This window comes from Heloderma suspectum, chromosome 5, assembly GCF_057233095.1.
Source record: "Heloderma suspectum isolate Gila_16-S chromosome 5, 16-S_ref, whole genome shotgun sequence".
Classification (NCBI taxonomy): domain Eukaryota; kingdom Metazoa; phylum Chordata; class Lepidosauria; order Squamata; family Helodermatidae; genus Heloderma; species Heloderma suspectum.
Window position 1 is genome coordinate 146,742,532 of NC_139462.1, and position 25,205 is coordinate 146,767,736.

The 25,205-nt window shown below is 43.1% G+C and overlaps 1 protein-coding gene and 1 long non-coding RNA gene across 2 annotated transcripts in view; one reads left to right on the forward strand and one right to left on the reverse strand.

The window, feature by feature from the left end:
- Positions 1–25,205, reverse strand: part of CNTNAP2 (contactin associated protein 2) — a 2,014,778-nt gene that overhangs the window by 717,498 nt on the left and 1,272,075 nt on the right. The window lies entirely within an intron of this gene.
- Positions 1,030–24,590, forward strand: LOC146344624 (uncharacterized). The gene is made up of 3 exons (XR_014792268.1): positions 1,030–1,185; positions 22,162–22,392; positions 23,720–24,590. It is a non-coding gene; the product is annotated as an uncharacterized LOC146344624 (long non-coding RNA).

Genomic DNA, 25,205 nt, shown 5'->3' on the forward strand with positions numbered 1-25,205 from the left:
CACAAGGCCCCGCTCTTTTGTGCTCCAGGTAGATGAGAGAGGGAACTGCCTGCCACTGCTCCCATTCAGTTTGTCTCCTCACGGCCCCACCACAGCTGAGGCAATCAGCCTTTCGACTGGCTCGGTGCTATTGGGCTGCAGGGAGGCACCGCCGCTGCTGCGCAAGCTCCTGCCAGCTCCCTCCCTTTCCCTCCACCACACCCATGCATGCCCACAGTGGCAGCTCCTGGCAAGTGGGGAACTCAGTTTCCCAGCATGCATGACCATTGGGTATGCTGGCAGGGGCTTTTCGGAGTTCAATCCCCAAGCATCTGGAGATCTACCTTTTCCCCACCCCTGGCCTAGAGCAGTAAAATCAGTCAAAAAGTAAGATTTTGACCTAGAATGTTCTCCCCCCACTCTCATTTCCTACCTTCATTTTATAGCTAAAGACATTTATATCATAAATTCATACCTAAATAAAAATGCATTCAACTGAACTAATTTCCTTCCTGGGTTGTAAAATGCCATTACAGGATGCATGTTTTGAAGCAACATCATATAGCATCAAAAGTGGCTGCAGTGACTTGAGCTGTTGAATGTCTTTAGTGTTGAGAAATATTGCCTGTATGCCAGGATAGTCAAACTGTGACTAAAATGGTCCAGAAATTGCTTGAAAGGAAGAACTCCAGACATGCTAAATCCCTGTACTATGATCCTATCAGCTTGGGCCAGCTGCTACATGCATCTCAGCAAGCTGACTATGGGATGAAAGCAAAATGAGGCTAAGATTATATTCTGTGTTGAAAGATAGTAAACACACACAAACAACTATCAAACAGAAGTGAGTCAAAACTACTCATGTTTTCATTAATGTTTTTAGCAATGCTGAAAAAGGCCCCTCTTTTCAATGATCATTGACGTGCCTTGCATTTTTTTTTCTTTATTACCTTCAGTAATGTCATTGCCTAGTCAAAGATCAATTATTGCATTGTGACTGTGAGGTCATCCAGCTCACTTTGTGAGCCATGACTGGATGAGATTGGCTGTGGTCATGTGACTATTTCATGAAGCAGGAGGAAGCAGCATTTAATGAATAAATGCTGCTGAAGCAGAAGTAGCCAGGAGAAACCATGGAGCTATGTGGGATTTTATTTCTTTTATGTTCACACAATGGAAGCAGACAGGATCCAGCAAAGATTCCAGGTATTTTTTTCCCCAGCAAATTTTTCTGTTCCTCTGAAATGGCTCTTTCATCTTGCAAATCAGACCTGGAGAATGTTCTGTACTGCTCTGCTACCAAATTACTTCTGTTTCAAGATTTGTGCAAGCTTCTCAGAGATTATTTAAAACAGGGGTGGGCAACCTTTTCACATTAGCCCCTAGTGAACCCACCGGGTGAGGCTGGTGGTGATCTGTCTGTCTCCCCCCCCACACACACACTCTGTCTGTCTGTCTGTCTCTCTCACACACGCATTTCTCTCTGTGTCTCTGTCTCTGTCTCTGTCTCTCTCATACACACATTCTCTCTCTCTCTCTCTCTCTCTCTCTCTCATACACACACTCATTCTCTCTCATACACACACACACACACACACACACTCATTCTCTCCCTCTGTGTCTTTCTTTCTTTCTTTCACACACACACACACACACACACACTCATTCTCTGTCTCTGTCTCTCTCTCACACACACACATAACATTGCCCCTCCCCCAGTGACCCTGATCATTGCTAATAGCAGTGGAAAAACAGGGCCAGAGAGTACCCAAGGGCTATGGGTTGCCCATATGTGATTGAAAGTAACAGAGTAAAGTAAATAGTGTATATGAAGTAACGGATTACTTTATTGTGAGCTCATTCGTTAGTTTATGAAATTCAGCTAACCATGGTGAGCTATTTAATCAGAATAACCTACCTGTTTAACTTTCTCACCATTTGGGTTTAAATTTTTTTTTTTTTTAGCCAAGTTGAACAGAGGGTGAATGGCTTTGATATCATGCAAGCCAAGCAATGCTCTGATAATTTGCTGACTGGAAACAGACATTATGATCCTCAGTGCACTTACACGGCCCCATTGGATTCAGCATGGCACTGGCATAGCAATTGCATTTACTACAATCACAGTCAGAATCTCAATTTTATGCCCTGAGATTGCCAGCCCAAGACACCAACTTGGCTGTGTGGGTGTGTTGGCACTTGATGATGCATATCACATATTACACATGTTAATGGAGACAATTTGCCAAGGTCATTATTTTGCATTCTGGCAGAGAGCAGGACCACACAGGGTGAACTCACAGGCTACATTAGCAGTGAACCCAATTATTTTGGTGAGAGCTGCCTGCAAATAGTTCTATTTCCAAAAACTAAACAGTGTCTACTGAGAGACAAGCTAACATGAATGTTCCATTTTTTTTCTTTTCATGCTCTGTGTTTAAAAACAATATTCTATCATGCACCATCTACAAAGAAGAAAAAGAACACCCACATGCTATAATCTGTGGGATAGAGAAGACAGATCAAAGTGTTAGGAGGACATACATCCCTGAAAGTTATAGATTTGAGCCTCATTTGTTCTAAACCCAGATGGCTCTCTTCAGTTCATCCTGCCAGAAACTGAGATGTGATCCAGTCATTAGGGGAAGGCAAAGACAGTCAGGCATCTACTCATAATATTAGAACTCAGAATCAGTCAGTAAAATTGGTTGGCAGTAGATTTAGGATTGACAAATGGAAGTATTCCACATAATCCATCACTAAATTTATCACTGCATTCTGAAGATGAGCAGACTGGACCTGGGGTATTTTTCTTGATTGTTTTGTTGATTCCTACATTAAAGGTGAGCACTGCGTGGGGCTTTCCATTACTTTTGTCCTCAGTTTTGCTTGTGCAGCCCCACTTTCTCATGTCTTAGTCCTACTCAGGATTAGCTGCAGATAAGCTCATCCTCTTTTAACTTATTGGGTATGCTTCAAAAAGAAGGAACACAAAAAGTTGCTCTGGTACTGAAGCCAAGAAATGGCTTATTCAAAAAGGAACATTTATTTTGATTGCTGAACCAATAGATAACTGCTACTGCAGAATTGCTTTGAATATTCATGACTTTCTACTCTCACTGTGAAAACAGCATTGCCTCGGTTGTGGATGATTAATCAGGAAACAGATTTGAGATTATGGAAGGAGTAAGGGAATGCCCCTTTTAGTTAAGGCGAATTGCAAAAAAAAAAAAAAAAGTTCCACCACTGTAACTCTCCGAATTGTAGGGATGTACGAATGTCCCTTACCTTTCACGAAACTTGATTCGCAGTGAGGGGGAGGCGCTCCGTCCCTCCCCCCGAAATTCTGGCTGGGGGGGAGGCGCCCCGTCCCTCCCCCCTGAAATTCTGGCTGGGAGGGAGGCGCCCCGTCCCTCCCCCCGAAATTCTGGCTGGGGGGGAGGTGCTCCGTCCCTCCCACCGCGAATCCTTGCTGGCCGGAACGCAAATGGCTGTTTGTGTCCCTGCAGTCAGCCGTGATAGGCTACGTAAATGTTTATGTAGCCTATCACGGCTGAGTGAAAAAACAAAACCAAACCGCGCATACGCAAATGGCGGCGCCCATGGGCACTGCCATTTGTGTTCCTTATTTTGGCACGTGTAGTCTACATAAACATTTACGTAGACTATGGCAAAAATAGCGTTCCCCTTATTTTTGCCATAGTCTATGTAAATGTTTACGTAGACTACACGTGCCAAAATAAGGAACACAAATGGCGGTGCCCATGGGCGCTGCCATTTGCGTACGCGCGGTTCCCCCCCCCCACTAAGCCGTGATAGGCTACCTAAACATTTATGTAGCCTATCATGGTATTTTTTTAAAATCTAGCCATGATAGGCTATGTAAATGTTTACGTAGCCTATCACGTTTTTTTTTTTTACTGGAAATGGTGGTGGCGGCAGCCGGTCGGAAGACTGGCTGCCGCAGCCGCCACCACTGAACTGCCGCCGAACCGCCACCGGAGCCACCGCCGGCAGGGACATTCGCACAAGGTAAGTCCCGTCCCGGGGGGGGCGGGGGGGCAGACCATTTCATCACCAATTTCAGGGGGCTGAATGTGCTGGCATTCGGCCTCCCCGAGATTTGTGGCGAAATTCTCTGACATCCCTACCGAATTGATGTGTGTTGTGCTAATAACTTAAGTTACTGTACTAGCTTGAAACTTGGCATCCATGAAGCATGCAATGAGGTCTGCAAATGTGCCAAATTCCATACTAATCCAATAAAAAATTGCCACAGGTATAGAAGGCGAAAAAATGCTGAAAATGGACATATTTACCCTCTTTACTCCAATTTTTAAACAAGCACATATATTTCATTCAAATTTTAGTGAAAACTACTGATGTACTTTATTCAGGCTTGTCGAGGGAGGTAATCATTGTTTTGGAGAAGTTCTGAGCAGCAGTTCATCATGTATTAAGGTTTCCTGCTCCATTAAAATCTATGGCAGTAATTCCTGGCAGTGCATGCTCAGTTTCATTCTGAAGCTAGAATGCTGCCAGTACACCAGCGTTTGCAGAGGGACCTACCCAGTGGATTCTATGTTCAAAACCTATTCCTTTGGTTATGGAATATGATCTCTCAGGGGGCATGAAAGGGGAGGGGATGGAATGCATAGGAGGTGGAAGTAGAGAGATCAGGGCCTCAGATGCTTCATAAGTCAATACAGGACCAGGACAATGTAGGGCGTCTTTGTTGACCCCAGGCACTCCATCCTCCCCATCTTGATTTGGGCCTGAAAGACCAAGGCAAAGTGTGGGTGCATGGAGGATAAGTTGTAAGCAAGCACAAGTTGTGAGATTGAACAACATCATGACTGATCATGGGGCACATCTGTGCAGGCATCAGCCTTAGCTTGCAATTTCCTGGCTTAATGGAGCTTGAGCCAATATGAGATAGAGAATGGGAATACTGGCTGTATGCTTCCTCAAGTATCACAGGCAGTATGCATCTGTATACCAGTTGCTGGGAAACACAAGTGGGAGGGCATTATTGCACTCGTGTCCTACTTGTGGGCTCATTGGCCAATGTGTGAACAAAATGCTATACTAGAGGACCTTATCCAGCATGGCTCCTCTTTTGTTCTTATGAGATAGCCTTAACTTTGGTCTTATACCGGCAATTTTTTTCTTTTTTTTAAATAACGGAATCCTCATTAGTGCTGTGTTAAATCCTGCCCCCTACTTTTGGGAACTTTTTCTCTCCCTGTGAAAGAGGCATGTTTTCTGCTTCTTTCACAGGGAGGGGTAGAGTTTCAGAGAATTTTCTCCTTGGGTCTCCTTGGGGAGGGAGACAGGGTTTCCATATACCTCTTCAAGTGTAAGTGATTCTTGAGGGGTCTTCTTTCTTTTTTAATTTTTTTAAAAACACACCCCCTGCATTTGCAGGATCCCAGGACTCTTCTCCAGCTGGCACTTCTTTCTGAACTTTCAGGAGGCCATGTGACCTCACCCTCTCCAACAGGCATTCAGGAAGAACTCCTGGCTGGAGAAGAGTCCTGGGCTCCTTCAAGTGCAGCGTTTTTAAAAAGAAGAAAAAAGAAAGAATGCCTACACTTAAAAAGGTATGTCCCCCTCCCCAAGGAGAAAATTCTCTGAAATTCTCACCTCTTCCAGACTCTTTTGCCACAGTTTTCATTTTGCCCCCCACCCCCACAAAATGCCAAAACTGGAGGAATCAAAATTTTTGGCACAGCACTAATCATCATTAGGTACATACAAAAATATCTGATGGCTAGCTATGCAGGGTGATGCACAACTGCCAATTGTACATACAGTGCAAAAATTATGATTCAGATCTGCATTGTGCTACTAGAGAGATGTCTGTGCTTTTTGAAAGAGGAACATGATGAAACCTACTGTAGCAACAACATACATGTGATGCTCAAGCACAATGTGAGTCAGCATTGTAAAAACTGCACAAGACATAGCAGTGTCCTTGAAGTTTGCCTAAATATGTCCAACAGCTGCACTCAGGCAGTTTTCATTGCATCAGAAGTGCCACTAAATGTGCATGGGAGCAATCAACAACCCTTCCTTCACCAACTATCAAGTGTCCGTTGGCAGGGTTCACTTGGAGCCAGTTGTGATGGCTGGCCAGTAGAGCATTTGGCAGCAGCATGCAGGGCAGCTGGGAGCCACAGGAGGAGGCCAATGGGTAAATTTGATCTTTTGCAAAGACAGCTTATAAACAGAGATGTTATGATGGTAGCTATGGGGGCCCAAACCATGCAAACAGCAGGTTTGATGGGAAGCACAATGCAGCGTTTGCCAGTCATGAAATGAGCTAGAAATATTCCACATTTTGTACTGACGGTTGTCAGGGGAACTAAGTGGAGGGCACAAGGGAGGGAATGACCACAACCAACCCTGGGGAACAGTTTATTATGAAGAAACAAATGAACAGAGTGTGGTCTATATGATTTAAATACCTTTTATGGTGACACTGACACTGGCCACAGCTACCTGTTATATTAACATAATTTTAGAAATGAGGTAGGAAAAAATAGATAGCCAATTTTGCTGATCTCATCATTTTATAGTTTTAAAAAAGGGAAAAAAGAAAAAGTTTTATAAAAATGTGTAATCAATTCAATCTGTAATAACTGATAACTCTTATATTCCTACAATAGAATATTTTATGTGATTGTTTAATATTCCCCATTACTGAATCTTTGTACACGTGGATGCTTCCACAGTTGTCCGTGAAGAAAACTTTTAACCCAAAATGTATTGGGCTATAGCATGTTTTCATAATACATTTCCTAGGACAGGGTTGTAGTCCAGATGTTTGGGACTACAATTCCCATCAGCCCCAGCCAGCATGGCCAATGGTCAGGGATTATTTTTATTGACAGATGGATGTAGCTAGGACACCATCTGGTCTTGTTGTTATGGATACTTTCCAGCTTATGCAACCTGAAGTTATGGACAAGCTTCTTGGAAGATTGAGGCCTAACTTTTGTATCCTAAATTCTTGCCCATCCTGGCAATTAAAGTCTGGCAAGGGTGGGCATTTGAACCTCAGAAATCATAAATGCTTCTTTGAAGGAAAGAATTGTACCTACTGCCCTAAAGGAGGTGGTGGTCAGGCCCCTACTGAAAAAGTCAAAATAGATTAAAAAAAATTTGATCATTACCACCGTGTGTCCAATCTTCCATTCTTGAGCCAGGTTGCAGAGTGGGTGGTGTTTTCTCAAAACCAGGTAGTCTTGGAAAACATTGAATTTTGGATCCATTCCAAACCAGGTTTAGGTCCGACTTTGAGACCAAGACAGCCTTAGTTTCCCTGGTGGATGACTTATGCTGGGGAACAGACAGGGAGAGTGAAACCCTGTTTGTTCTCCTGGACCTCTCAGTGGCGTCCAGTACTATTGGCCATGATAAACTTCTGGATCACACCTGGCTGGGTTGGGTTTAGGAGGCATGGTGTTACCATGGTTCTCATCCTATCTGGAAAGTAGGTTTCAGAAGATGGTGCTGGGAGACTTCTGCTGTTCTGTGTGGCCTTTGGCCTGTGGGATACTACAAAGTTCCATTTTGTCCCCATGTTAATTAATATTTACATGAAACTGCTGGAGAAGTCATCTGGAGGTCTGGGCTACAGTGCCACCAATTTGTGGATGATACACAGCTCTACCTTTGTTTTTCATCTGCTAACCACAGGGAGGTTGTATAACTCCTGAACAGGTGCTTAGAAGTGGTTTGAGGCAGGATGAGGGTGAACAAGCTGAAGCTCATTCCAGACAAGATGGAACTACTTGGGGGTGGAGGTGTATGTGGAAATTTGCTCATCTTGGTCAGGGCTGCATTCCCCTTGAAGGACCAGGTTCATAGCTTGATGTATGCTTCTGGATTCAGTGGTGTCTAGGGAAGCATAGGTGGTGGCAGCAGCAGCCAGGACTGCTTTTTACCAACTTTGGTTGGTACATCAGCTGCAACCCTAATAGGGAACATGGGCCTAGCCTCAGTTATGCATGCAGTAGTTACATCCAGACTGGACTACTGTAATGGACTCTATGTGCAGTGGCCTTTAAAGATGACTCAGAAATATCAGCTGGTGCAGAATGCAGCTGTTTGAATCCTTGTTGGACCTAGGTGGATGGATGATATTACACAAATTCTGTACCAGTTGCAGTGGCTGCCAGTGTGTTTCTGGGCCCAATTAAGTGAGGGTTCTGAACGTTAAAGCCTCAAATGATTTGGATCCAGCTTATATGAAATTCTCCCTAAAGCCTTTTGAACCTGCCCATGTGTAACATCATTGGAGGCCCTGCTCACTGGCTCACCATTAAGAACTATAAGGTTGGTGAGCGCTAGAAACTAGGGGTGTACGAAACCCCGCTTACCTGGCTCCGCCGGGTTCCGCTGGGGGGGGGGAGGAACTCCGTCCCTCCCCCTGGAATCCTCGATGGGGGGGAGGCGCTCCGTGCCTCCCCCTGGAATCCTGGCCAGCTGGCTCCACTCCGCGGCCAAGCCACAGAGCCACCAGCCAGCTCCGGCCACCTGCAGCCAGACATCCGGCCGCTGGGCAGCCCTGCAGGGACGCAAATGGCGGCTGTTGTAGCTGCTGTCATTTTGCATCCCTTTCTTTCACCGAGATCTATCGTGGAATTCTCTGACATCCCTACTAGAAACGGGGTCTTCACAATGCTAGCCTCTGCCCTAAGGAATTCCATCCCAAGAGATATATGGCTGGCTCCATCGGTTGTTTTTTTTAAGAGGGTTTTAAAAGCATATTTCTTTTCTTTTTCTTTTAAATGAAATGTTTTTAAAAATTCTATATGCCACTTCTTATTATATCTGCTGCTTTTGCAGTGTGAATTTTGGATTTGGCTTGCACGAACTAGTTCACTCTTTAATTTGTTTAAAACTGTTTTATGATTTTATGAACTTCTTATATTGATATTGAATTGTATGTCTGATTTTGTGAAACACTTTGGGAAGAATGCAGTCTTGCAAAGTGGCTGAGAAATGCATTAAATAATTGTGGGAGTTGTAATCCAAAACATCTGGAGGAGGTACACTAACCACTCTTTGTTTTCTTCACACTGGTACTGCCCACCATTTGTACTAGCAGTTATAAGATGGTTTGCATTCATATACATTTATGACAGGATCTTCCTTTTGTAATCTGATCGTAAGATCTGCTGCTTAACACAGCCAATCTGTCATTGCTTGCAGCGCCCAGTTTACCACAACTGCACATTAGTTTTGCATCAAGTGACGTCTTTTAATATTTATTTCAACATAGCAGACACCATCAGACAGAGCACGCTGTGTACAGTTCTGTTCACCACACCTAAAAAAAGATATTGCAGAGCTGGAAGAAGTGCAGAAAAGGGCAACTAAAATGATCAAGGGCTGGAGCATCTCCCCTATGAGAGAAGGTTACAACAGCTGGGATTGTTTAGCTTGGAAAAAAGGAGGGTAAGGGAGACATGATCAAGGTCTTCAAAATTATGCATAGTGTGGAGAATGTGGATAGGGAGACATTTTTCTCTCTCTCAAAATACTAGAACCTGGAGTCATCCTGTGAAGCTGATTGGTGGGAGATTCAGGACAGATAAAAGGAAGTATTTCTTCACCCAGTGCATAGTTAAACTATGGAATTTGCTACCACAGGGTGTAGTGATGACCACCGACTCAGATGGCTTTAAAAGGGGGTTAGACAAATTCCTGGAGGAAAAGGATATCAATGGCTACTAGTCTTGATGGCTATGTGCTACTGCCAGTACCAGAGGCAGTGACCCTATGTACACCAGTTGCTGGGGAACATGGGCGGAGGGTGCTGTTGCACTCATGCCCTGCTTGTGGGTTCCTGGTCGACAGCAGGTTGGCTACTGTGTGAACAGAATGCTGGACTAGATGGACCCTGTCCCTTGGTCTGATTCAGCATGGCTCTTCTTATGTTCTTAGCATTCCCTACAACTAAAATTATCACATAAGAACAACAGAACTCTCTGAGGCTTGCTGAAGATCCACAAATTGGTTCCACTATTGAATATTTACTTGAAAGTAATTGAATGTTAATTTCTCTTAATGAAATCTTAAGTTAGCTTTACTATTTCAGTGACTGATCAAATGCTTAAGAATACCTGCAAAAACTATTATTATTATTATTATTATTATTATTATTATTATTATTATTATTAACATTTCTATACTACCCCATAAGCAATAGCAAAGCTCTCTGGGCAGTTTACAAAGATGTTAATCAAAACAGAGTTAATCAATGACTTTACTATTTGGATACCAATTTTACTGGAGCCACAGTTAAAAATATTTAGAATGTTCTGTGCCTAGTTTCAGCCAAATCTTTCAAAATTCAAGTAGCAAAATCTCAAGAGCTATCCTGAAGGGATGTTGTAATGAGTCCTGAAACACTGAATTGTGAAAGCAGTATCTGCTTTTTGACTCTGTGCCTATGTTGCTCACGTATTCCATTTTGGATGTGTGCCATGCAACAGATGGAAAGAGAGGGCCTTTTAATTCATATGTTTTGTTGTATATATCACATGCAAATCCAGGCTATACAATTGTCATCAAATGCTTGGTGACTTAAACATTTTTGAGTAGAATGTTCGCCTTAATTATACATATGTGCACTAAACCATAAGGATTCATTTATTCTTCACTTGAAAGGACTTTTTCTTTGGCCAGTTTTAGAAAGCTTGAGAAAAATCTAGTTTTCACTATTCCAGTTTCTGAATGATTCATTTGGACAGACCAGTGGTGCACTGAGATTTTCCCCTGTCAGGAGATAGCAACTGATCTGAGGAATTGTAGAACACAGACATATTATGTCTGTTCACTCAGCCTTGTCAATTTCCCTGTTATTATTTTAATTCTTCAAATCACACCAAAGAGTAGCTGAGGAGGTACAACAATCCCATGAGTTTGGAAGACGTACATTCCTCTTTAATCCAATCTGACGTTAACTTGATCCATGGCTTTAACAAGCAAGATCTGTAACAAGAGATTGAAAACGAATACCTAAAATCTATAATGCATGAAATTTACACCTTTGGAATCAACAAGAATCCCAAGATTAGGCAGTCAACAACTTCAGAACAACACAATTTCCTGCAGTGGGGATAAGAGTTGATTTGTTACATTTACCCAGCTTTTCTTGTCACGAATTGATATGAATGAATTTCATAAATGGAGGTGAATAATATTTGATTAATCTGATATATTAATGTCTTGTATGATCCTTCCTGGTTATTTTTTTAACTTACTGTTCTACTTGCAATGAAATGTATTCTGATATGTGTACTGTATTGCTATTCATACCACGATCATAGTCTCCAGCCAAACCATTAGCAAACACTGTAATCAATTATAACATTCAGATGAGCACATCAGCAATTTCACTTCAGACACACAAATATGTTCTTAAACAGCTCCCTTTCATTTTAGTATGTGTGAAAGAGGTCCACTGGTGGATTGTGCTCCATATGTTTTGACAGCTGAAAATGTTACTAAGACTAGGTTCGGACGACACGATAACCCATGATGGGTTAAATAAGCCACAGTGGCTTAATTAACCCATCATGGGTTATCATGTCATCTGTTGAACATTTTTAAATTCATGATGGCTTATTTTGCTGAAATAAGCCACTCTGATAATCCACGGTCTGCAGTAAGGGTTATTTAACACACCGTGGGTTATTGTGTCATCTGGTGCTCCACTGTGGTTAAAGGGCATCCAGCAAGCCGCTTGGCAAGAGTGGCAGAAACCCTTGCTTATCTTGCCCAGCGGGGAGCGATCACCACTTGTCATCGTGCCCAAGTTGCTGCCCATGCCCCCTTCCTGCCTGGTTGTGATCATGATCGGGTTCCATGTTTTTTTTTATTTTATTTCCCCAGCCATGTTTTGCACAAAACAGGGCTTGGGTAAATAAAGAAAAATCAGGAAACTTGGTCTGTCAAAGCAGGGTGAAGAAAGGCAGAGGTGATCGTAAGTCCACCCCAGTTTGAAAGACCCCGTTCCCAGTGGGGTGCTTCATCCTGCCGAGGTTGGGGGGCACACAGAGCGGCTCCCAAACATGAGGGCATGCCACCCGACCACACACACCCTGTTGCCCCAAGGACCCATGGAGTCCCCACTGCTGATTTTCATGAGGAGAACTTTGAAAATATAACACAAGCCAACGGAGTTCATTGCTCCATTCACTTACATTGCATTTTCAAAGTTCTCCTTGCAAAAATGGGGGGGGGGGATCCAACCTGGATTTTTCTTTTTTTACCCAAGCCCTGTTTTATGCAAAACAGAGCTGCAGAAATTTAAAAAATGTGACCCAAAGGGTGACTTAGTGGCAGACAAGTCAGGTCTGCCATCAGGTTCCCTGATATGTGGGCTGGAGGACTGAGGGGGAGGAAGGGGTGAGGAGAAAACAAAAAGCTACCCTGTAGCTTATCTGCCTGATCCTGTGATGGGCACAGTGATTTATAAACTACCATGAGTAGCTTTTAAGCTATCATGGTTTAAAGTGACGCCCAAACGCAGTCTGAGTGACAATCACACTGAGTTTTGCACTCAAGCTTCAAGGTTGCCATTATGCTCTGCTTGTCCTTGTCATCGCCATGGCAAGGACAAGCAAGAACCTAAAGAAGTTAATGCCCTTCATGGACGGATTTTCTTTCATCTAACACTGAACATTGAATTTCTGCTCAGGTGTAACTTATAATGAATTAACAGCTGGATTCATTGTGTCATAGTTTAGTTTCAGTGGCTGTTTTTTTTTAAAAAAAAAGGGAATCTGAGGCATAAATGGATAAAGATTCTCATGATGAGCCTAAGGTACAAAACAGGGGAACATAATGCCACAAAGAAGGGAAGTACAGCAAAGCAACATGCATTTAGAACCAAAATGAGAAAAGTAAATGGTTTCCGCTCAAGAAACAGAACTGTGTGAGGCAACAATATTCTCAATTCCTAACCTTTCCTTATATAAAATGCTTTGAGAGTAGATTATGGTATCCTCCTAAAATATTTGTTTCTCCAAACTTTTCTGAAGTAGCAGAATAAAATTTCAGAAACATAATTTTTCCTAGTTAGTAAACAAAAGTGCCCTGCACATCCCCCTCCCAGCTGCAAGGGCGGATTAGCTGCAACAGGAGGAGAAAACTCAGCCAGCCAACAATTCCTTCCCACAAATTGAGGTGATTTTCCTGAAGTTGGCACAGATAATGGCTCCCTCCATCTCAAAAGTGCAGGAATGGCAAGGGGAAGCAGATGCTTCAATCTCTACAATCTTCCATGCCTATAGGGAAAGCTTTTGGAGGGGGCGCTCATTGTTCCACACAAGCAGAACGAAGCTGCTTGTCATACAAGTTGCATAATAAATAGCTCCGCTTTCATTCCAGCATCACTAACTAAATGCAGACAAGCATCTTTTGCAGCAAGCAGGAAACAAACAGAAATCAGGCAGGCAGAAATCAGTCGGAAAGTGGGTAATCTGGTGGCCTCCCTCAGCAACAAGCTGCCCAGATTGAGGGAAGGCAGAGAGTTCTGGTGGTCTTTGTATTGGCTAGTGGCACTAGATTGGCTCTCTGGTGTCACCTGACTTTCCAGAGCGGGATTATGGGCTCTTCTGTGAATGTACATGCTAGAATTGCTTATAGTTCTCTGTGCTAACCAGCAACTACAGCGGTTCAGGGTCAGGGCAGAAGGATCTAGTTTGAGCCCCACAGTGGACCAAATTACCAGAAGCCACTAGGGATGGCGGAGAATTTCTCCCCGAAACTTCAGGGGGCCGAGCGCCAACGTGTTCGGCCCCCCGAACAAGTTTTGGGGAGAAATCCTCCGCACCCCCCCGCACCCTGCACCCCCCCCCCGGGACGGGACTTACCTTCGCCGAATGTCCCTCCCGGCGGCGGGTCCGGCCGGAGGTTCAGCGGGTGTTCGTGCGGGGCGGGAGCGGCAGCCGGTCTTTCGACCGGCTGCCGCCGCCGCCATTCCAATAAAAGAAAAAAACAAACAAACGCCCCCTGATAGGCTACGTGACGATTAACGTAGCCTATCACGGCTACATTTGCAAAGTCAGCCGTGATAGGCTACGTCAATCGTCACGTAGCCTATCACGGGTGACTTAAAAAAAAAAAAAAAAAGCGCATACGGATAATGGCGGCCCCCATAGGGAGCCGCCATTCCCGTTCCTTATTTGGTCGCTGTAGTCTACGTAAAGGTTTACGTAGACTACAGCGACCAAATAAGGAACGCGAATGGCGGCTCCCTATGGGGGCCGCCATTAGTGTACGTGCTTTTTTTTTTTTTAAGTCACCCGTGATAGGCTACGTGATGATTGACGTAGCCTATCATGGCTGACTTTGCAAATCTAGCCGTGATAGGCTACGTTAATCGTCACGTAGCCTATCAGGGGGCGTGTTTTTTTTTTTTTTAACTTTGGAGTTCGCAGCTGGGCGAGGCGGGAAGCCTCCCCCCCGGCCTGAACTTCGCGGGGGGAGCAGCGAAGCGCCTCCCCCCCACCGCGAACAACCTTCGAGGACAGGTAAGGGACTTTCGTCCACCCCTAGAAGCCACATACACATATTGGTTTCAGGCAGAAAGGTCAAGGCTTAAGGATACGTCTGCAATAATGAGACAGTTTTGTTTGCTGTTGGAACGTAGGAAGCTGCCTTGTACTGAGTCAGACCATGGGTCCATCTAGTCCAGCACTGTTGACACTGACCACCAGCAGCTCTCCAAGGGCTTCAGGCAGGAGTTTTTCCAACCCTACCTGGCGATATCAGGGATTGAACCTGGGACCTTCTGCCTGTAAAGCGGGTGCTCTACCACTGAGCTGTTGATTGAATGAGTGATTATGTTTTGCCCTGGGTTTTGCCAGAGGCTTCTTCAAGTTAATTACATTGTTTCTGGTTAATCACAAGAGCATTTGACTGAGAGTGTTTTACTGCTGAGGAAGCACCTGATGAATTTTACAAAGGCGCATCCTTTGGTTTTGACAAAAGGAACATCTGTGTGGACAGCACCAGTGAGAAGAAGAAAGCATATTTTCCAAGCTATTCATTCTGCTGGAGCTCTACCATGTTTTCATTCATTGACTGAGGGATGATACTCAACAAGGATGATCGCTTGTTGACTGAGGGATGATTGCACTCAATTTCAGAGAGTTTGTGTAGCACGGTGTCTAAGGCCTGGTTGAAATGTGATGCCACCTAAGTAGAACCTATAGGTAAGATTCCTTTTTAAAACCCCACATGCCTGGCCTCACATTTAAACTGAGCCTTAACTGCTGCACTACAATAGCTCTCTGTAACTTGATAGAAAATATAAAGTGAGCATTAGATCTTGGTAAAAATATGGTAGGGCTACAGCAGAATGAAGAGCTCAGGAAATGTATTCTCTCCTTTTTAGCTGTGCTGTCTGTAAATGCCACAATCATCCCCACCAGCTGGGGATTGATCCTTTGCTTCTACATTTAAAGCTAAGTGGGGTAATTTAACTTAGAGAAATCTGCACAAGAAGCATATGCCTTGCAAAATATTGTAGGGTGTTGAGCTTTTTTTCTTTAAATTGCAAGATGTGCACATGCTGGCCCCCAGTGGCATCAAACATCACTTAACACCTAACAGTATTAGTCTAAATGCTACGCTTTTCGTGAAATTCAGCTGCAATAAAGGTGGAGGAGTGAAATGACATTCAGAACATGTTAACTGAAAGTGTTTAGGTAGCAATCTGGCACTTATAAGCCTAAAAATAAATACATGGATTTGTGAAACAGAATTCTCCTTCTGGCAGCGTTGTGTTATGAAGCCATTGGGTGTACAGAGAAATCTCAGACCAGTCTAAAACAAATATCAGATCACATAATAAAAACTGCAGGTGGTGGTAGTTAAGGGACTTCATGTTTGAATACTTCCCCAGGGAAACAAACAAAAAACCCCAACAACTCCTGTATATAACCTAGCATGTCAGTCTGTCAAGAAAGTTTCACCTTGACATCTCATATTTTTATACAGGGGAGCATTCAGTTATATCATCCTCCATCTATGTTCTGAAGTGATACAGTCCTAACACGTGGGGATCTGAAGGAGGGTCTGTCTTGAGGCACTGTTGAATGAAACGGATTATCTAGATCCATTTCAATCGGGCTTCAGGCCTGGTTTTGGAACGGAAACTGCCTTGGTCGTCCTGTGGCATGACCTCTGCCGGGAGAGGGACAGGGGGACTGCGACCCTGTTGATTCTCCTGGACCTCTCAGCGGCTTTCGATACCATCGACCATGGTATCCTTCTGGATAGGTTGTCTGGGTTAGGAGCTGGAGGCACTGCACTACAGTGGTTCCGCTCCTACTTGGATGGCCGATTCCAGAAGGTGGTGCTGGGGGATTATTGCTCTGTGCCATGGCAATTGTGCCATGGGGTTCCACAGGGCTCTATTTTATCCCCCATGCTGTTTAACATCTACATGAAACCGCTGGGGGAAGTTATCTGGAGGTGTGGGCTGAGGTGCCATCAATATGCAGATGACACCCAGCTCTACCTCTCTTTCTCATCAAAACCAGGTGAGGCAGTGGCTGTTCTGAATTAGTGCCTGGGCACGGTAATGGACTGGATGAGGGCCAATAAACTGAAACTCAATCCAGACAAGATGGAGGTACTGTTAGTGGGTGGTTCGTCTGCCCGGCTAGGTGATATTCAACCTGTTCTGGAGGGGGTTGCACTCCCCCTAAAGGATCAGGTTCGTAGTTTGGAGGTGCTCTTGGATCCAGAACTGTCACTTGAGGCACAGGTGAACTCAGTGGCACGGAGCACTTTTATCAGCTTAGGCTGGTATACCAACTGTGCCCTTATCTGGACAGAGATAGCCTAGCTACAGTTATCCATGCTCTGATAACTTCTCGTCTGGATTACCGCAATGCGTTATACGTGGGGCTGCCTTTGAAAACGGTCCGGAAACTTCAGCTGGTCCAAAATAGGGCAGCAAGATTGTTAACAGGGACTGGTCTGCGAGCTCATATTATGCCAGTACTTTTCCAGCTGCACTGGCTGCCAGTCCATTTCCGGGCCCGATTCAAAGTGCTGGTGTTAACATTCAAAGCCCTTAACAGCTTGGGGCCAGGTTACCTGAAGGATCGCCTCCTCCCATATGTGCCTGCCTGGACCTTAAGATCACCGTCAGCGGCCCTTCTCTGTGAGCCCCTGCCAAAGGAAGTGAGGCAGGTGGCTACTAGGAGGAGGGCTTTTTCTGCTGTGGCACCCCGGGTCTGGAATGAGCTCCCTAGTGAGGTTCGCCTGGCACCTACATAGTATTCCTTTCGGCACCAGGTGAAGACCTTTTTATTTTCCCAGGCATTTTAGCATTTTAGCTTTCTAAATTTTTAGCTTTGCTGTTTTAAGTCTGTAGTTTAAACTCCTGCACTGCTGCTAAGTTTTATTGTGGTTGTATTGTTATATTGTGGTTTTAATGTTCTATATATTTTAAATTGTTTTATTGTGTGTTTTTTGGTTTTAATTTTTGTGAACCGCCCAGAGAGCTTCGGCTATTGGGCGGTATAGAAATGAAATAAAATAAATAAATAAATAAATAAATAAATAAATAATTGAGAGCTCATATAGGGAGGGCCAGTGCCTAAGACATGGGTGGGGAATCTTTTACAGTCCCAGGGCTGAATTGGCTCTGGACAAGCATGCTGGTAGTCGGTGGGGGCACATCCAAAAGTGGGTAGGGTCATTCCACTGCTGACATATGGCCCCTGACATAATTGCCCAGATTTACTGATACACTCATACACACACTCTCTTTCGCACACCCATAAAAGCACACAGTACTTTTTAAAAGCCAGATTGCAGCATGGGAGAGGCAATTCTTTGAGGTGGGTCACAACATTGGGGAGGGGAGATTTAGCCTTTCCCTCCCCAGAAACCACCCACCTGAAAATGACCCGACAGACAATTAGCATTTGAAATGGGAGATTTTAAAAAAGCCATTGGAAGCTTCTTCTTTTTTTTTAAAGCCTACATGTAGTGATTTTGGCCTGGGGGACACGGGTGGGGCCTAGGGAAGAAGCTGGGTGGCCTGGATGGGGACCTCCCATGGGCCATATTTGGCCCACAGGTTGGAAGTTCCCCAGCCTTGCATTAAAATATGCTGGAATCAGGCTAAGAGAGTTTTACAGGTAAGAACCTGTATCCTGAGTGAGACAAGCAACCATTGCTAACATCTGATGCAAGTGTGGACTCTGGTAGGGGGTTGATGCCTGGAGCTGTTTCTTTCACTAAGCAGCTGGACTTATCCCAACCTTGGGAGTTCTTATTCTTGACAATGGAACGTTCTGGAGTTTCTTCCAATCTCAAGTTCCCTAGTGATGGACAAGTTCTTGTCATGCTTATGTACACCAGTTGCTGGGGCACATGGGCGGGAGGGTGCTGTTGCATTCGTGTCCTACTTGTGGTTTCCTGGTTGACAGCTGCTTGGTCTCTGTGTGAACTGTGAACAGAATGCTGGACTAGATGGACCTTGGTCTGATCCAGCATGGCTGTTCCTATGTTCTTATGTTATCTGCAGCACTGGCTGGGGCTGTGACCTGACTGTCTAAATGTCTACCAGCCACAGAAGACCCTATGGTTTGAGTTGACGGTAGGTAGCCAAGGATACAAAAAGTGATTTATTCTACCCATGTTTACTTCAAAGTAATGCCCAGAGAGTTCAGTGGGGAGGAAGGGGAATGGAAGTATCCTGGAAAAGAACATGGGTGTCTGTTTGGCTGGAATCCTGAAGAGGAACACTGCACATTGCAACATTTTGTTGCCAGTCCCACTTCACTAGTCTGGGCTTAGCAGGATTTACAATCCAATGGAAGGATTTACCATAAATGGCTATGAAGCAGAAATAAGTTCAGCCTGTTTCTGAGTTCAGAATTTTGAAGCATTTGTTTACTATGCTCCCTGTGACTGATCAGATCCACCAGTGTATCAGCATTGGTTATTCCCAGATCACTAATTTGGCCCCAATGGAATGTAGAAGGATTTACTTTGCTCTACCTGTAAAATGGGGAAATGGACTGGGACTTTGGTAACATGATCCATAGATCATTTAAATGAGCATGCAACTGCTTTGTCTTAATTTTTATTTGTTTGAAATATTGTCCCCATGCCTCTCTATTTCCTGCATTAAGGATTTAAACTCTCATACAGTTGGCTGGGGAGTTTTAAAACTGTGACACTCCTTCTCCTCATCATCCCAAGATCTTTCTTTTAATTGTCTGTTGTTCAGATTCAGAATAACTCACCTTGATTGGCTTTTGCACCTGACCACCACCAGCTTTTTCCCATGGTGTTCCAGAAGAAAGCCAACAAGATTAATGTATCTGCAGTCATCTAATCTCAGGAACTATCTTTTAAATGAGCTAATTATTGTTAACATATTTGTGAAGATCAAAAGACAGACAGTTTCTTTCCCTAAGACATTATTTATTTGTACAAAAAGTAAAGGTTAGGGGTTGGGAGCTCTAATTTACTTGCACAGAGTTAAGATGTTTGTACATACAATGAACTGAGGCTGAGAGAGAATGATTTATCTATGACCATACAAAGAATCCATGACAGTGGTGAGGCTTGTCTCATACCTCCCAGGTTAGATTAATGAAAGGCTATTTTTCTAAAAGCTGTTGTAGTGTTGTGGCTAAGAGTGTGGGCTGGGAGATGGGAAGTCCCCAGTTCAAATCTCATCTCAGTTAGGAAATGACTTGGTGGTCTCAGCCAAGCCGCTACTTCACAGCTCTGCTATATGCAAAATGCAGGTAGGAATACTGACCTGCTTGACAGGGTTTTTGTAAGATTTGAGTAAAGGTACATGAAGTGCTTTGAACATTGCAAAAATGCTACATAAATGCTAGATGTAGTTTCCTTCCTTTTCATGCCTATATTATTTTTATAACGTTGATTGTAGCCTTCAGAACAGACAAAGTAATATGTCTTTTATAACGTTTTGTCATCACCTAGCATGTAGATAAAGACTTGATAATGGCAGGTAATTTTTAATACTCTGCTGTGAAAGTTTCATTGAAAGAGGTTTAAGTGCATTGTGATATGCAATGCAACATCTCCAAATCCTTGCCTTAAAAAGACCCCATTCCTTTTTGTTTGGTTTTGTTTAAGAGAAAATGATACTGACAGTTTTGTGAATGTCTAAATCTCATATTGCCAACAGTAACATACTATCAAAATGTACCCATCCAATGCCAGGAACTTTATGTTTTCATTTAGCTCTCAAAGAGATGAGAATGCATGATAAACTTATCAGCACTTCAGTCTTTCAACTTCCCCCTGGCAGCCTGGATGATACAGCCTATTCTACATTCAGACAGAAGACAAATTGGACACAGTTCTGTTTAGGCTTCTTGCTTCCTTCTTGCAAAAGGACCTATCTGTCTCCTCCCTTTGAGAGATACTACTGTGTAGCAGCAAAGGAAGTTTAAACAACAGCAAAGCAAGATGGCCAAAAGCTATACCAAAGGGAGGAAATGAAGGGATTCAGAAGCATGGTGGAAGAGGATTATTAGCATCACTGAAGTGCTGGTTCAGTCAACGGCATGCTATGGTATTATTACATGTACATTGCTGAACAGTCAATCCAAAATTTACAGGAGATGACTGAAGTTGCTGTCCTACTCCCAGTAATGCATACCAGCACAATCTTATGCATGTTCACTTGTTAACTAACTTAAGCTCCATTGATTTCAATGGGTGTACTCTAAGTATGAGTAAGGCTGATCAACCCTTGTGATCAGTCAGGCTTATTACCTAGTAAGTATGTAAGATCACACATTACAGTTGTAACAGGGATGCCACCCCACGTGGTTTCTCTGTGGTGGATCATCCCTGCCCTAGCCATAATGAGTAGAAGTACTTACCACATGGATTATAATCCAGGGCTGGTGCTACCATTAGGCAGAATGAGACAGCTCACCTCAGATAGCAGATTGAGGAGTGGTGTTAAAGGACAGCATATTGTCAATCCTTTAGTTTATTACTACATTTTACTATCATGGAGGTGGGGGAAGCATTTGGTGTTGTTGTTGTTTTGTCTTGGGCAACAAAACAACTTGGGCCAACTCTGGATAGGACCATCACAAGGTGAGTCCCCATGCCTCTCCATTTATTTCATGTCTCTAGAGACCACTGGGATAGGTAGAGAGACTCACAAGGTCCATCAGTGGGTACCCCTGGTCAAGACAGAGAATATTTCCTCAGGGAGGCTGTTTTGATGGCATCTCTGCAGTAACCATAACATTTGCTCCAGTTCCAAGTCTAATTGATTATAATGGTATTTGCAGTGCAACCACACAGAAGGGTGGCCTTCTGACATCACACTATATAAATAATGAGCCTGTGACTATAGGAATGTATTCTGTTATATCTCAGTGTTTAGGGTGAGCATTTCTGGTGTGAGAGGGAGATGAGTGACAGGAAGAATGGTGGATTTGCATATGTGTGATTGGCTGAGCGAGTGAGGGGGTAAAGTGTGTGTGTGCTATATAAACAGAGTGTTGTGCTTAAGTGAGACAGACAGAGATAGGGATATGATCTGAGATAGGATTTTAGGACTGAGAAAGGGAGAGAGGTCTGTGGTAATTGTGAGGTGATTGACTGAGAGTGTGAACTAAAGTATTGTGTATGAGAGATTATATATAGCTGTTGAAAGTTACTTATTTACTGTTCAACAACTTAATACTGTAATAAAGTTGTCTTTGTTTAGAAAATCCTATGCCTTCTGCTCTTGGCTGTGTAAGAGTTAAGGAAATAAAGGGTGTGACCTCATAGCTCAAGGACAGAGTAAGAAGGGTTGGACCTGAGCCCAAAGGTCCTGGTGGCAGCAAAACCAAGTGTGTGTGTGAGAAAGTGTTTCCTGCTGGGTTGAGAAAGGCCTTAGAGAAGACCTAGTTCATACATCTGAAACTCCCATATGGCCGCTGCTGGGAACATGTGACAATGTAGGTGAGCTCACAGCTGTAAGTAGCCAGAATTGAGTAGGCAGTAGCAATATACACAGGAACAAAAATGCTTTGGAACCCACTTCAGTACTTTGGTGGGGGGGGGGGAGTCTTCACTTTGGACAAGACTGTTTCACTGCATTCATTTCATTTCATTTATTATATTTCTATACTGCCCCAGCATAACACTGAAAGCCCTTAACAGCTTGGGGCCAAGTTATCTGAAGGATCACCTTATCCAATATGTGCCTGCCCAGACCCTAAGATCATCCTCAGTGGTCCTTCTCCATGAGCCTCTGCCAAAGGAAGTGAGGTGGGTGACTACCAGGAAGAGGGCCTTTTCTGCTGTGGCACCCCAACCCTCCCTAGAGAGGTTCGCCTTGCACCTACATTGTATTCCTTCTGTTGCCAGGTGAATATGTTTTTATTCTCTCAGTATTTTAGCATGTTAGCTTCTTAATCTTTAGCTTTGGTGTTTTAAATCTGTATTTTAAATCTCTGCATTGCTGCTTGGTTTTATTCTGGTTGTACTGTTATTTGTGGTTTTAAGCTTTCTTATTTTATATTATTTTATGCTGCACTTTGTGGTTGTAATGTTTGTGAACTGTCCAGAGAGCTTCAGCTATTGGGTGGTATAGAAATGAAATAAATAAATAATACAAAATAAATAAATAGCCGAAGCTCTCTGGGCAGTTCACTTCAGATTTGAGGTGGAGCCCTGTTTTGTTTTTCTTAAAAATTAGATGTCTCCCTATTGACTATAATGGGAAAAGAGACAACTAGCACTTTTTGTTGTTGTTAGACAGCATTCGATGAAAGCTGAAGGCATAATAACCCCTATGAGGGAATGAAGCCTGCCAAATTTCAGATGGATAGGTGCATGGGTTTTGTGCTAGGCACCTTTACAGCTGATTGTTTGGAGGGAGAACTGTTGCCAGCTGTTCTTGCCTCTCCTCCTATCACATTTCTTCAAGGGCCCACAAGGGAAGGGGCACATTTTGTTGAGCAGATTTGGGTTGAAATAAATCAGATCCACTCAATTAAGTCTGGTACAAGTTAGTCAGATTACAACAAAGCAGGTCAGAGTAGGTCAAGTTACAGTAATCAGGTTTAGTTAAAAGAATCCGGTCAAGGTTACAGAAGTAAAGTTTCCAGAAATGTGAAGCCATCGGAAAAAATGGTTTTTTTTTCTATTCCCCCCCCCCAGAAAAAAAACAAAATTGGGGAGGGGGGGAAGTGAAAAATAAGGAATACTTTTTTTTTTTTTTTTTTTAGCACTCTTTACAGATCTAAAGTCACTTTGTGCTTTAGGACAGCCTTCCCCAACCTGGTGATCTCCAGATACTTTGGACTTTGGCTGTTATCTGCCTCAAGCAGAATGGCTACCAGCCAGAAATGCTGGGCATTGTAGTCCAAAATATCTGGAGGGCACTAGGTTGAGGAAGACCGCTTTAGGAATACAAAGCAGCCTTTATATTTCTAAAGTATATTATGTATAACTTGGTTTGCTCATAAAATTATCATATTTGAAACTTTAAAAAATGAACTTGGTAAATTTGTAATTATTATCTGAGTAAACTATAAAATTAATATACCAAACATGATTGATTTTATGAGCAAACCAAGTTATACATAACATATTTTTGTTTCCTAGTTTATGCCTGACCAGAAGGAACCTCAGCAACATGACTGATTTTACAAGCAAACCAAGTTATACATAACATATTTTTGTTTCCTAGTTTATGCCTGACCAGAAGGAACTTCAGCAAGTAGTTCCTGAAACATCTGAATCTCCTGGAAGCCAGAAGTAGCAGGAAGAACTGGAGGGAGAGAGGAAGACAAGTCCAGAAACACAGGACTCTGTAGAACAAAATCCAAACTGTCAAGAATGTACATTTTCTTCCATATTTTAACATGGTGACTCTATTCATATGTTGGGAAACTGAGCATGACTTGGAGCATCTCAAAATGTTTATCAGTAAAATATACAGTAGAACAATAGTTTTAATAAGAAATGAAAAATAACTATGCTAGAAATCTTACAGAGAGGATTAAAAAAAACATTTTCCCCCATGGCTTCATTATTTCCTAACATTTTGCATCTCTAATCTTTTGATAAAAGTCTTCTTAGTACATAGTTCTTAGAAATCATTGGGGGTGGGGGGGAGAAGAGGCTTGCTAACAATATATAAACACCTTGTCTTAAATTCTGAAAGAAAATATTTCATAATCAAAAGCTGTTCCATTTTTCCATTTTTGTTTTGGGAAAAAACAAAAACAGTCCTTGGAAACAAATTGGAAAAAAAGTGTTTTTTTCTGTTTTTTTCCCCCTGGACCTTCATATCTCTACTCAAGGTAAATCAGACTGAGGGGAATCAAGGTATGACAAGTCAGGTCAAGATAAGTCACTTGATGTAGGCATACCAGGCTCTGGTGAGCAGAAATCAGGACCCTAGATAGATCCCAGTGCGCTCTGCTACCTGTATGGTTTGTTGTGTTTCATACTGTATTCTATTCTTTTAGGTTTTTATAATCTTACCAGAGAATGTTTGTTATTGGATGACTTAAAATATAACAAACAAACAAACAATAAATAAAGATATATCAGCGAAGGACTGGACTCATCTGAAGCCTTGAGAAGGCTGGTAGAGACTCAGCTTTTAGTAAAATCAGTTCCATCTGTGTTTTGCAGATTATCAGGTGCCTTTCATTCCATCGTCTGCTCATTGGCAGAATCAGATTTTCCCCAATTCCCCCAATTTGCACAAATATGCATTTACCCAAATTCACACTTGTGAAAATGCTCAAATACCCCGAAATGTGGATTTTCATGCTTTAGCTAATGGTGGAAATGTGCATTTTTGGCCAGCTTTTTAAAATTTTACATATTTCTCTATTACTAAATTTGCATAACATTCTGGAAAGTAAAAAAAAAAAAAAATGGCCCACAAGTTTGTGGAATTTGTGTGACTCGGAAAAAGTCAGTCCGCTGTGAAATCCATGGGTCGGATTCATAGAAATCCAAACTCATTTGATTCCATTGCGGATTTGTCTGACATCCCTACCTTCAAGTGGATCCCCCCCCATTCCCGCACTTGTCTTGGAAGAGCTGTCTGTAATCCTTAAAGAGATTATGCCTTACACTCCTCCATGGCTGTGGTGGAGCAGGGGAGGCTACAGGGGAGTCATCCCTGGAGTCTGGGGATGAGAGTCAGACAGATACTA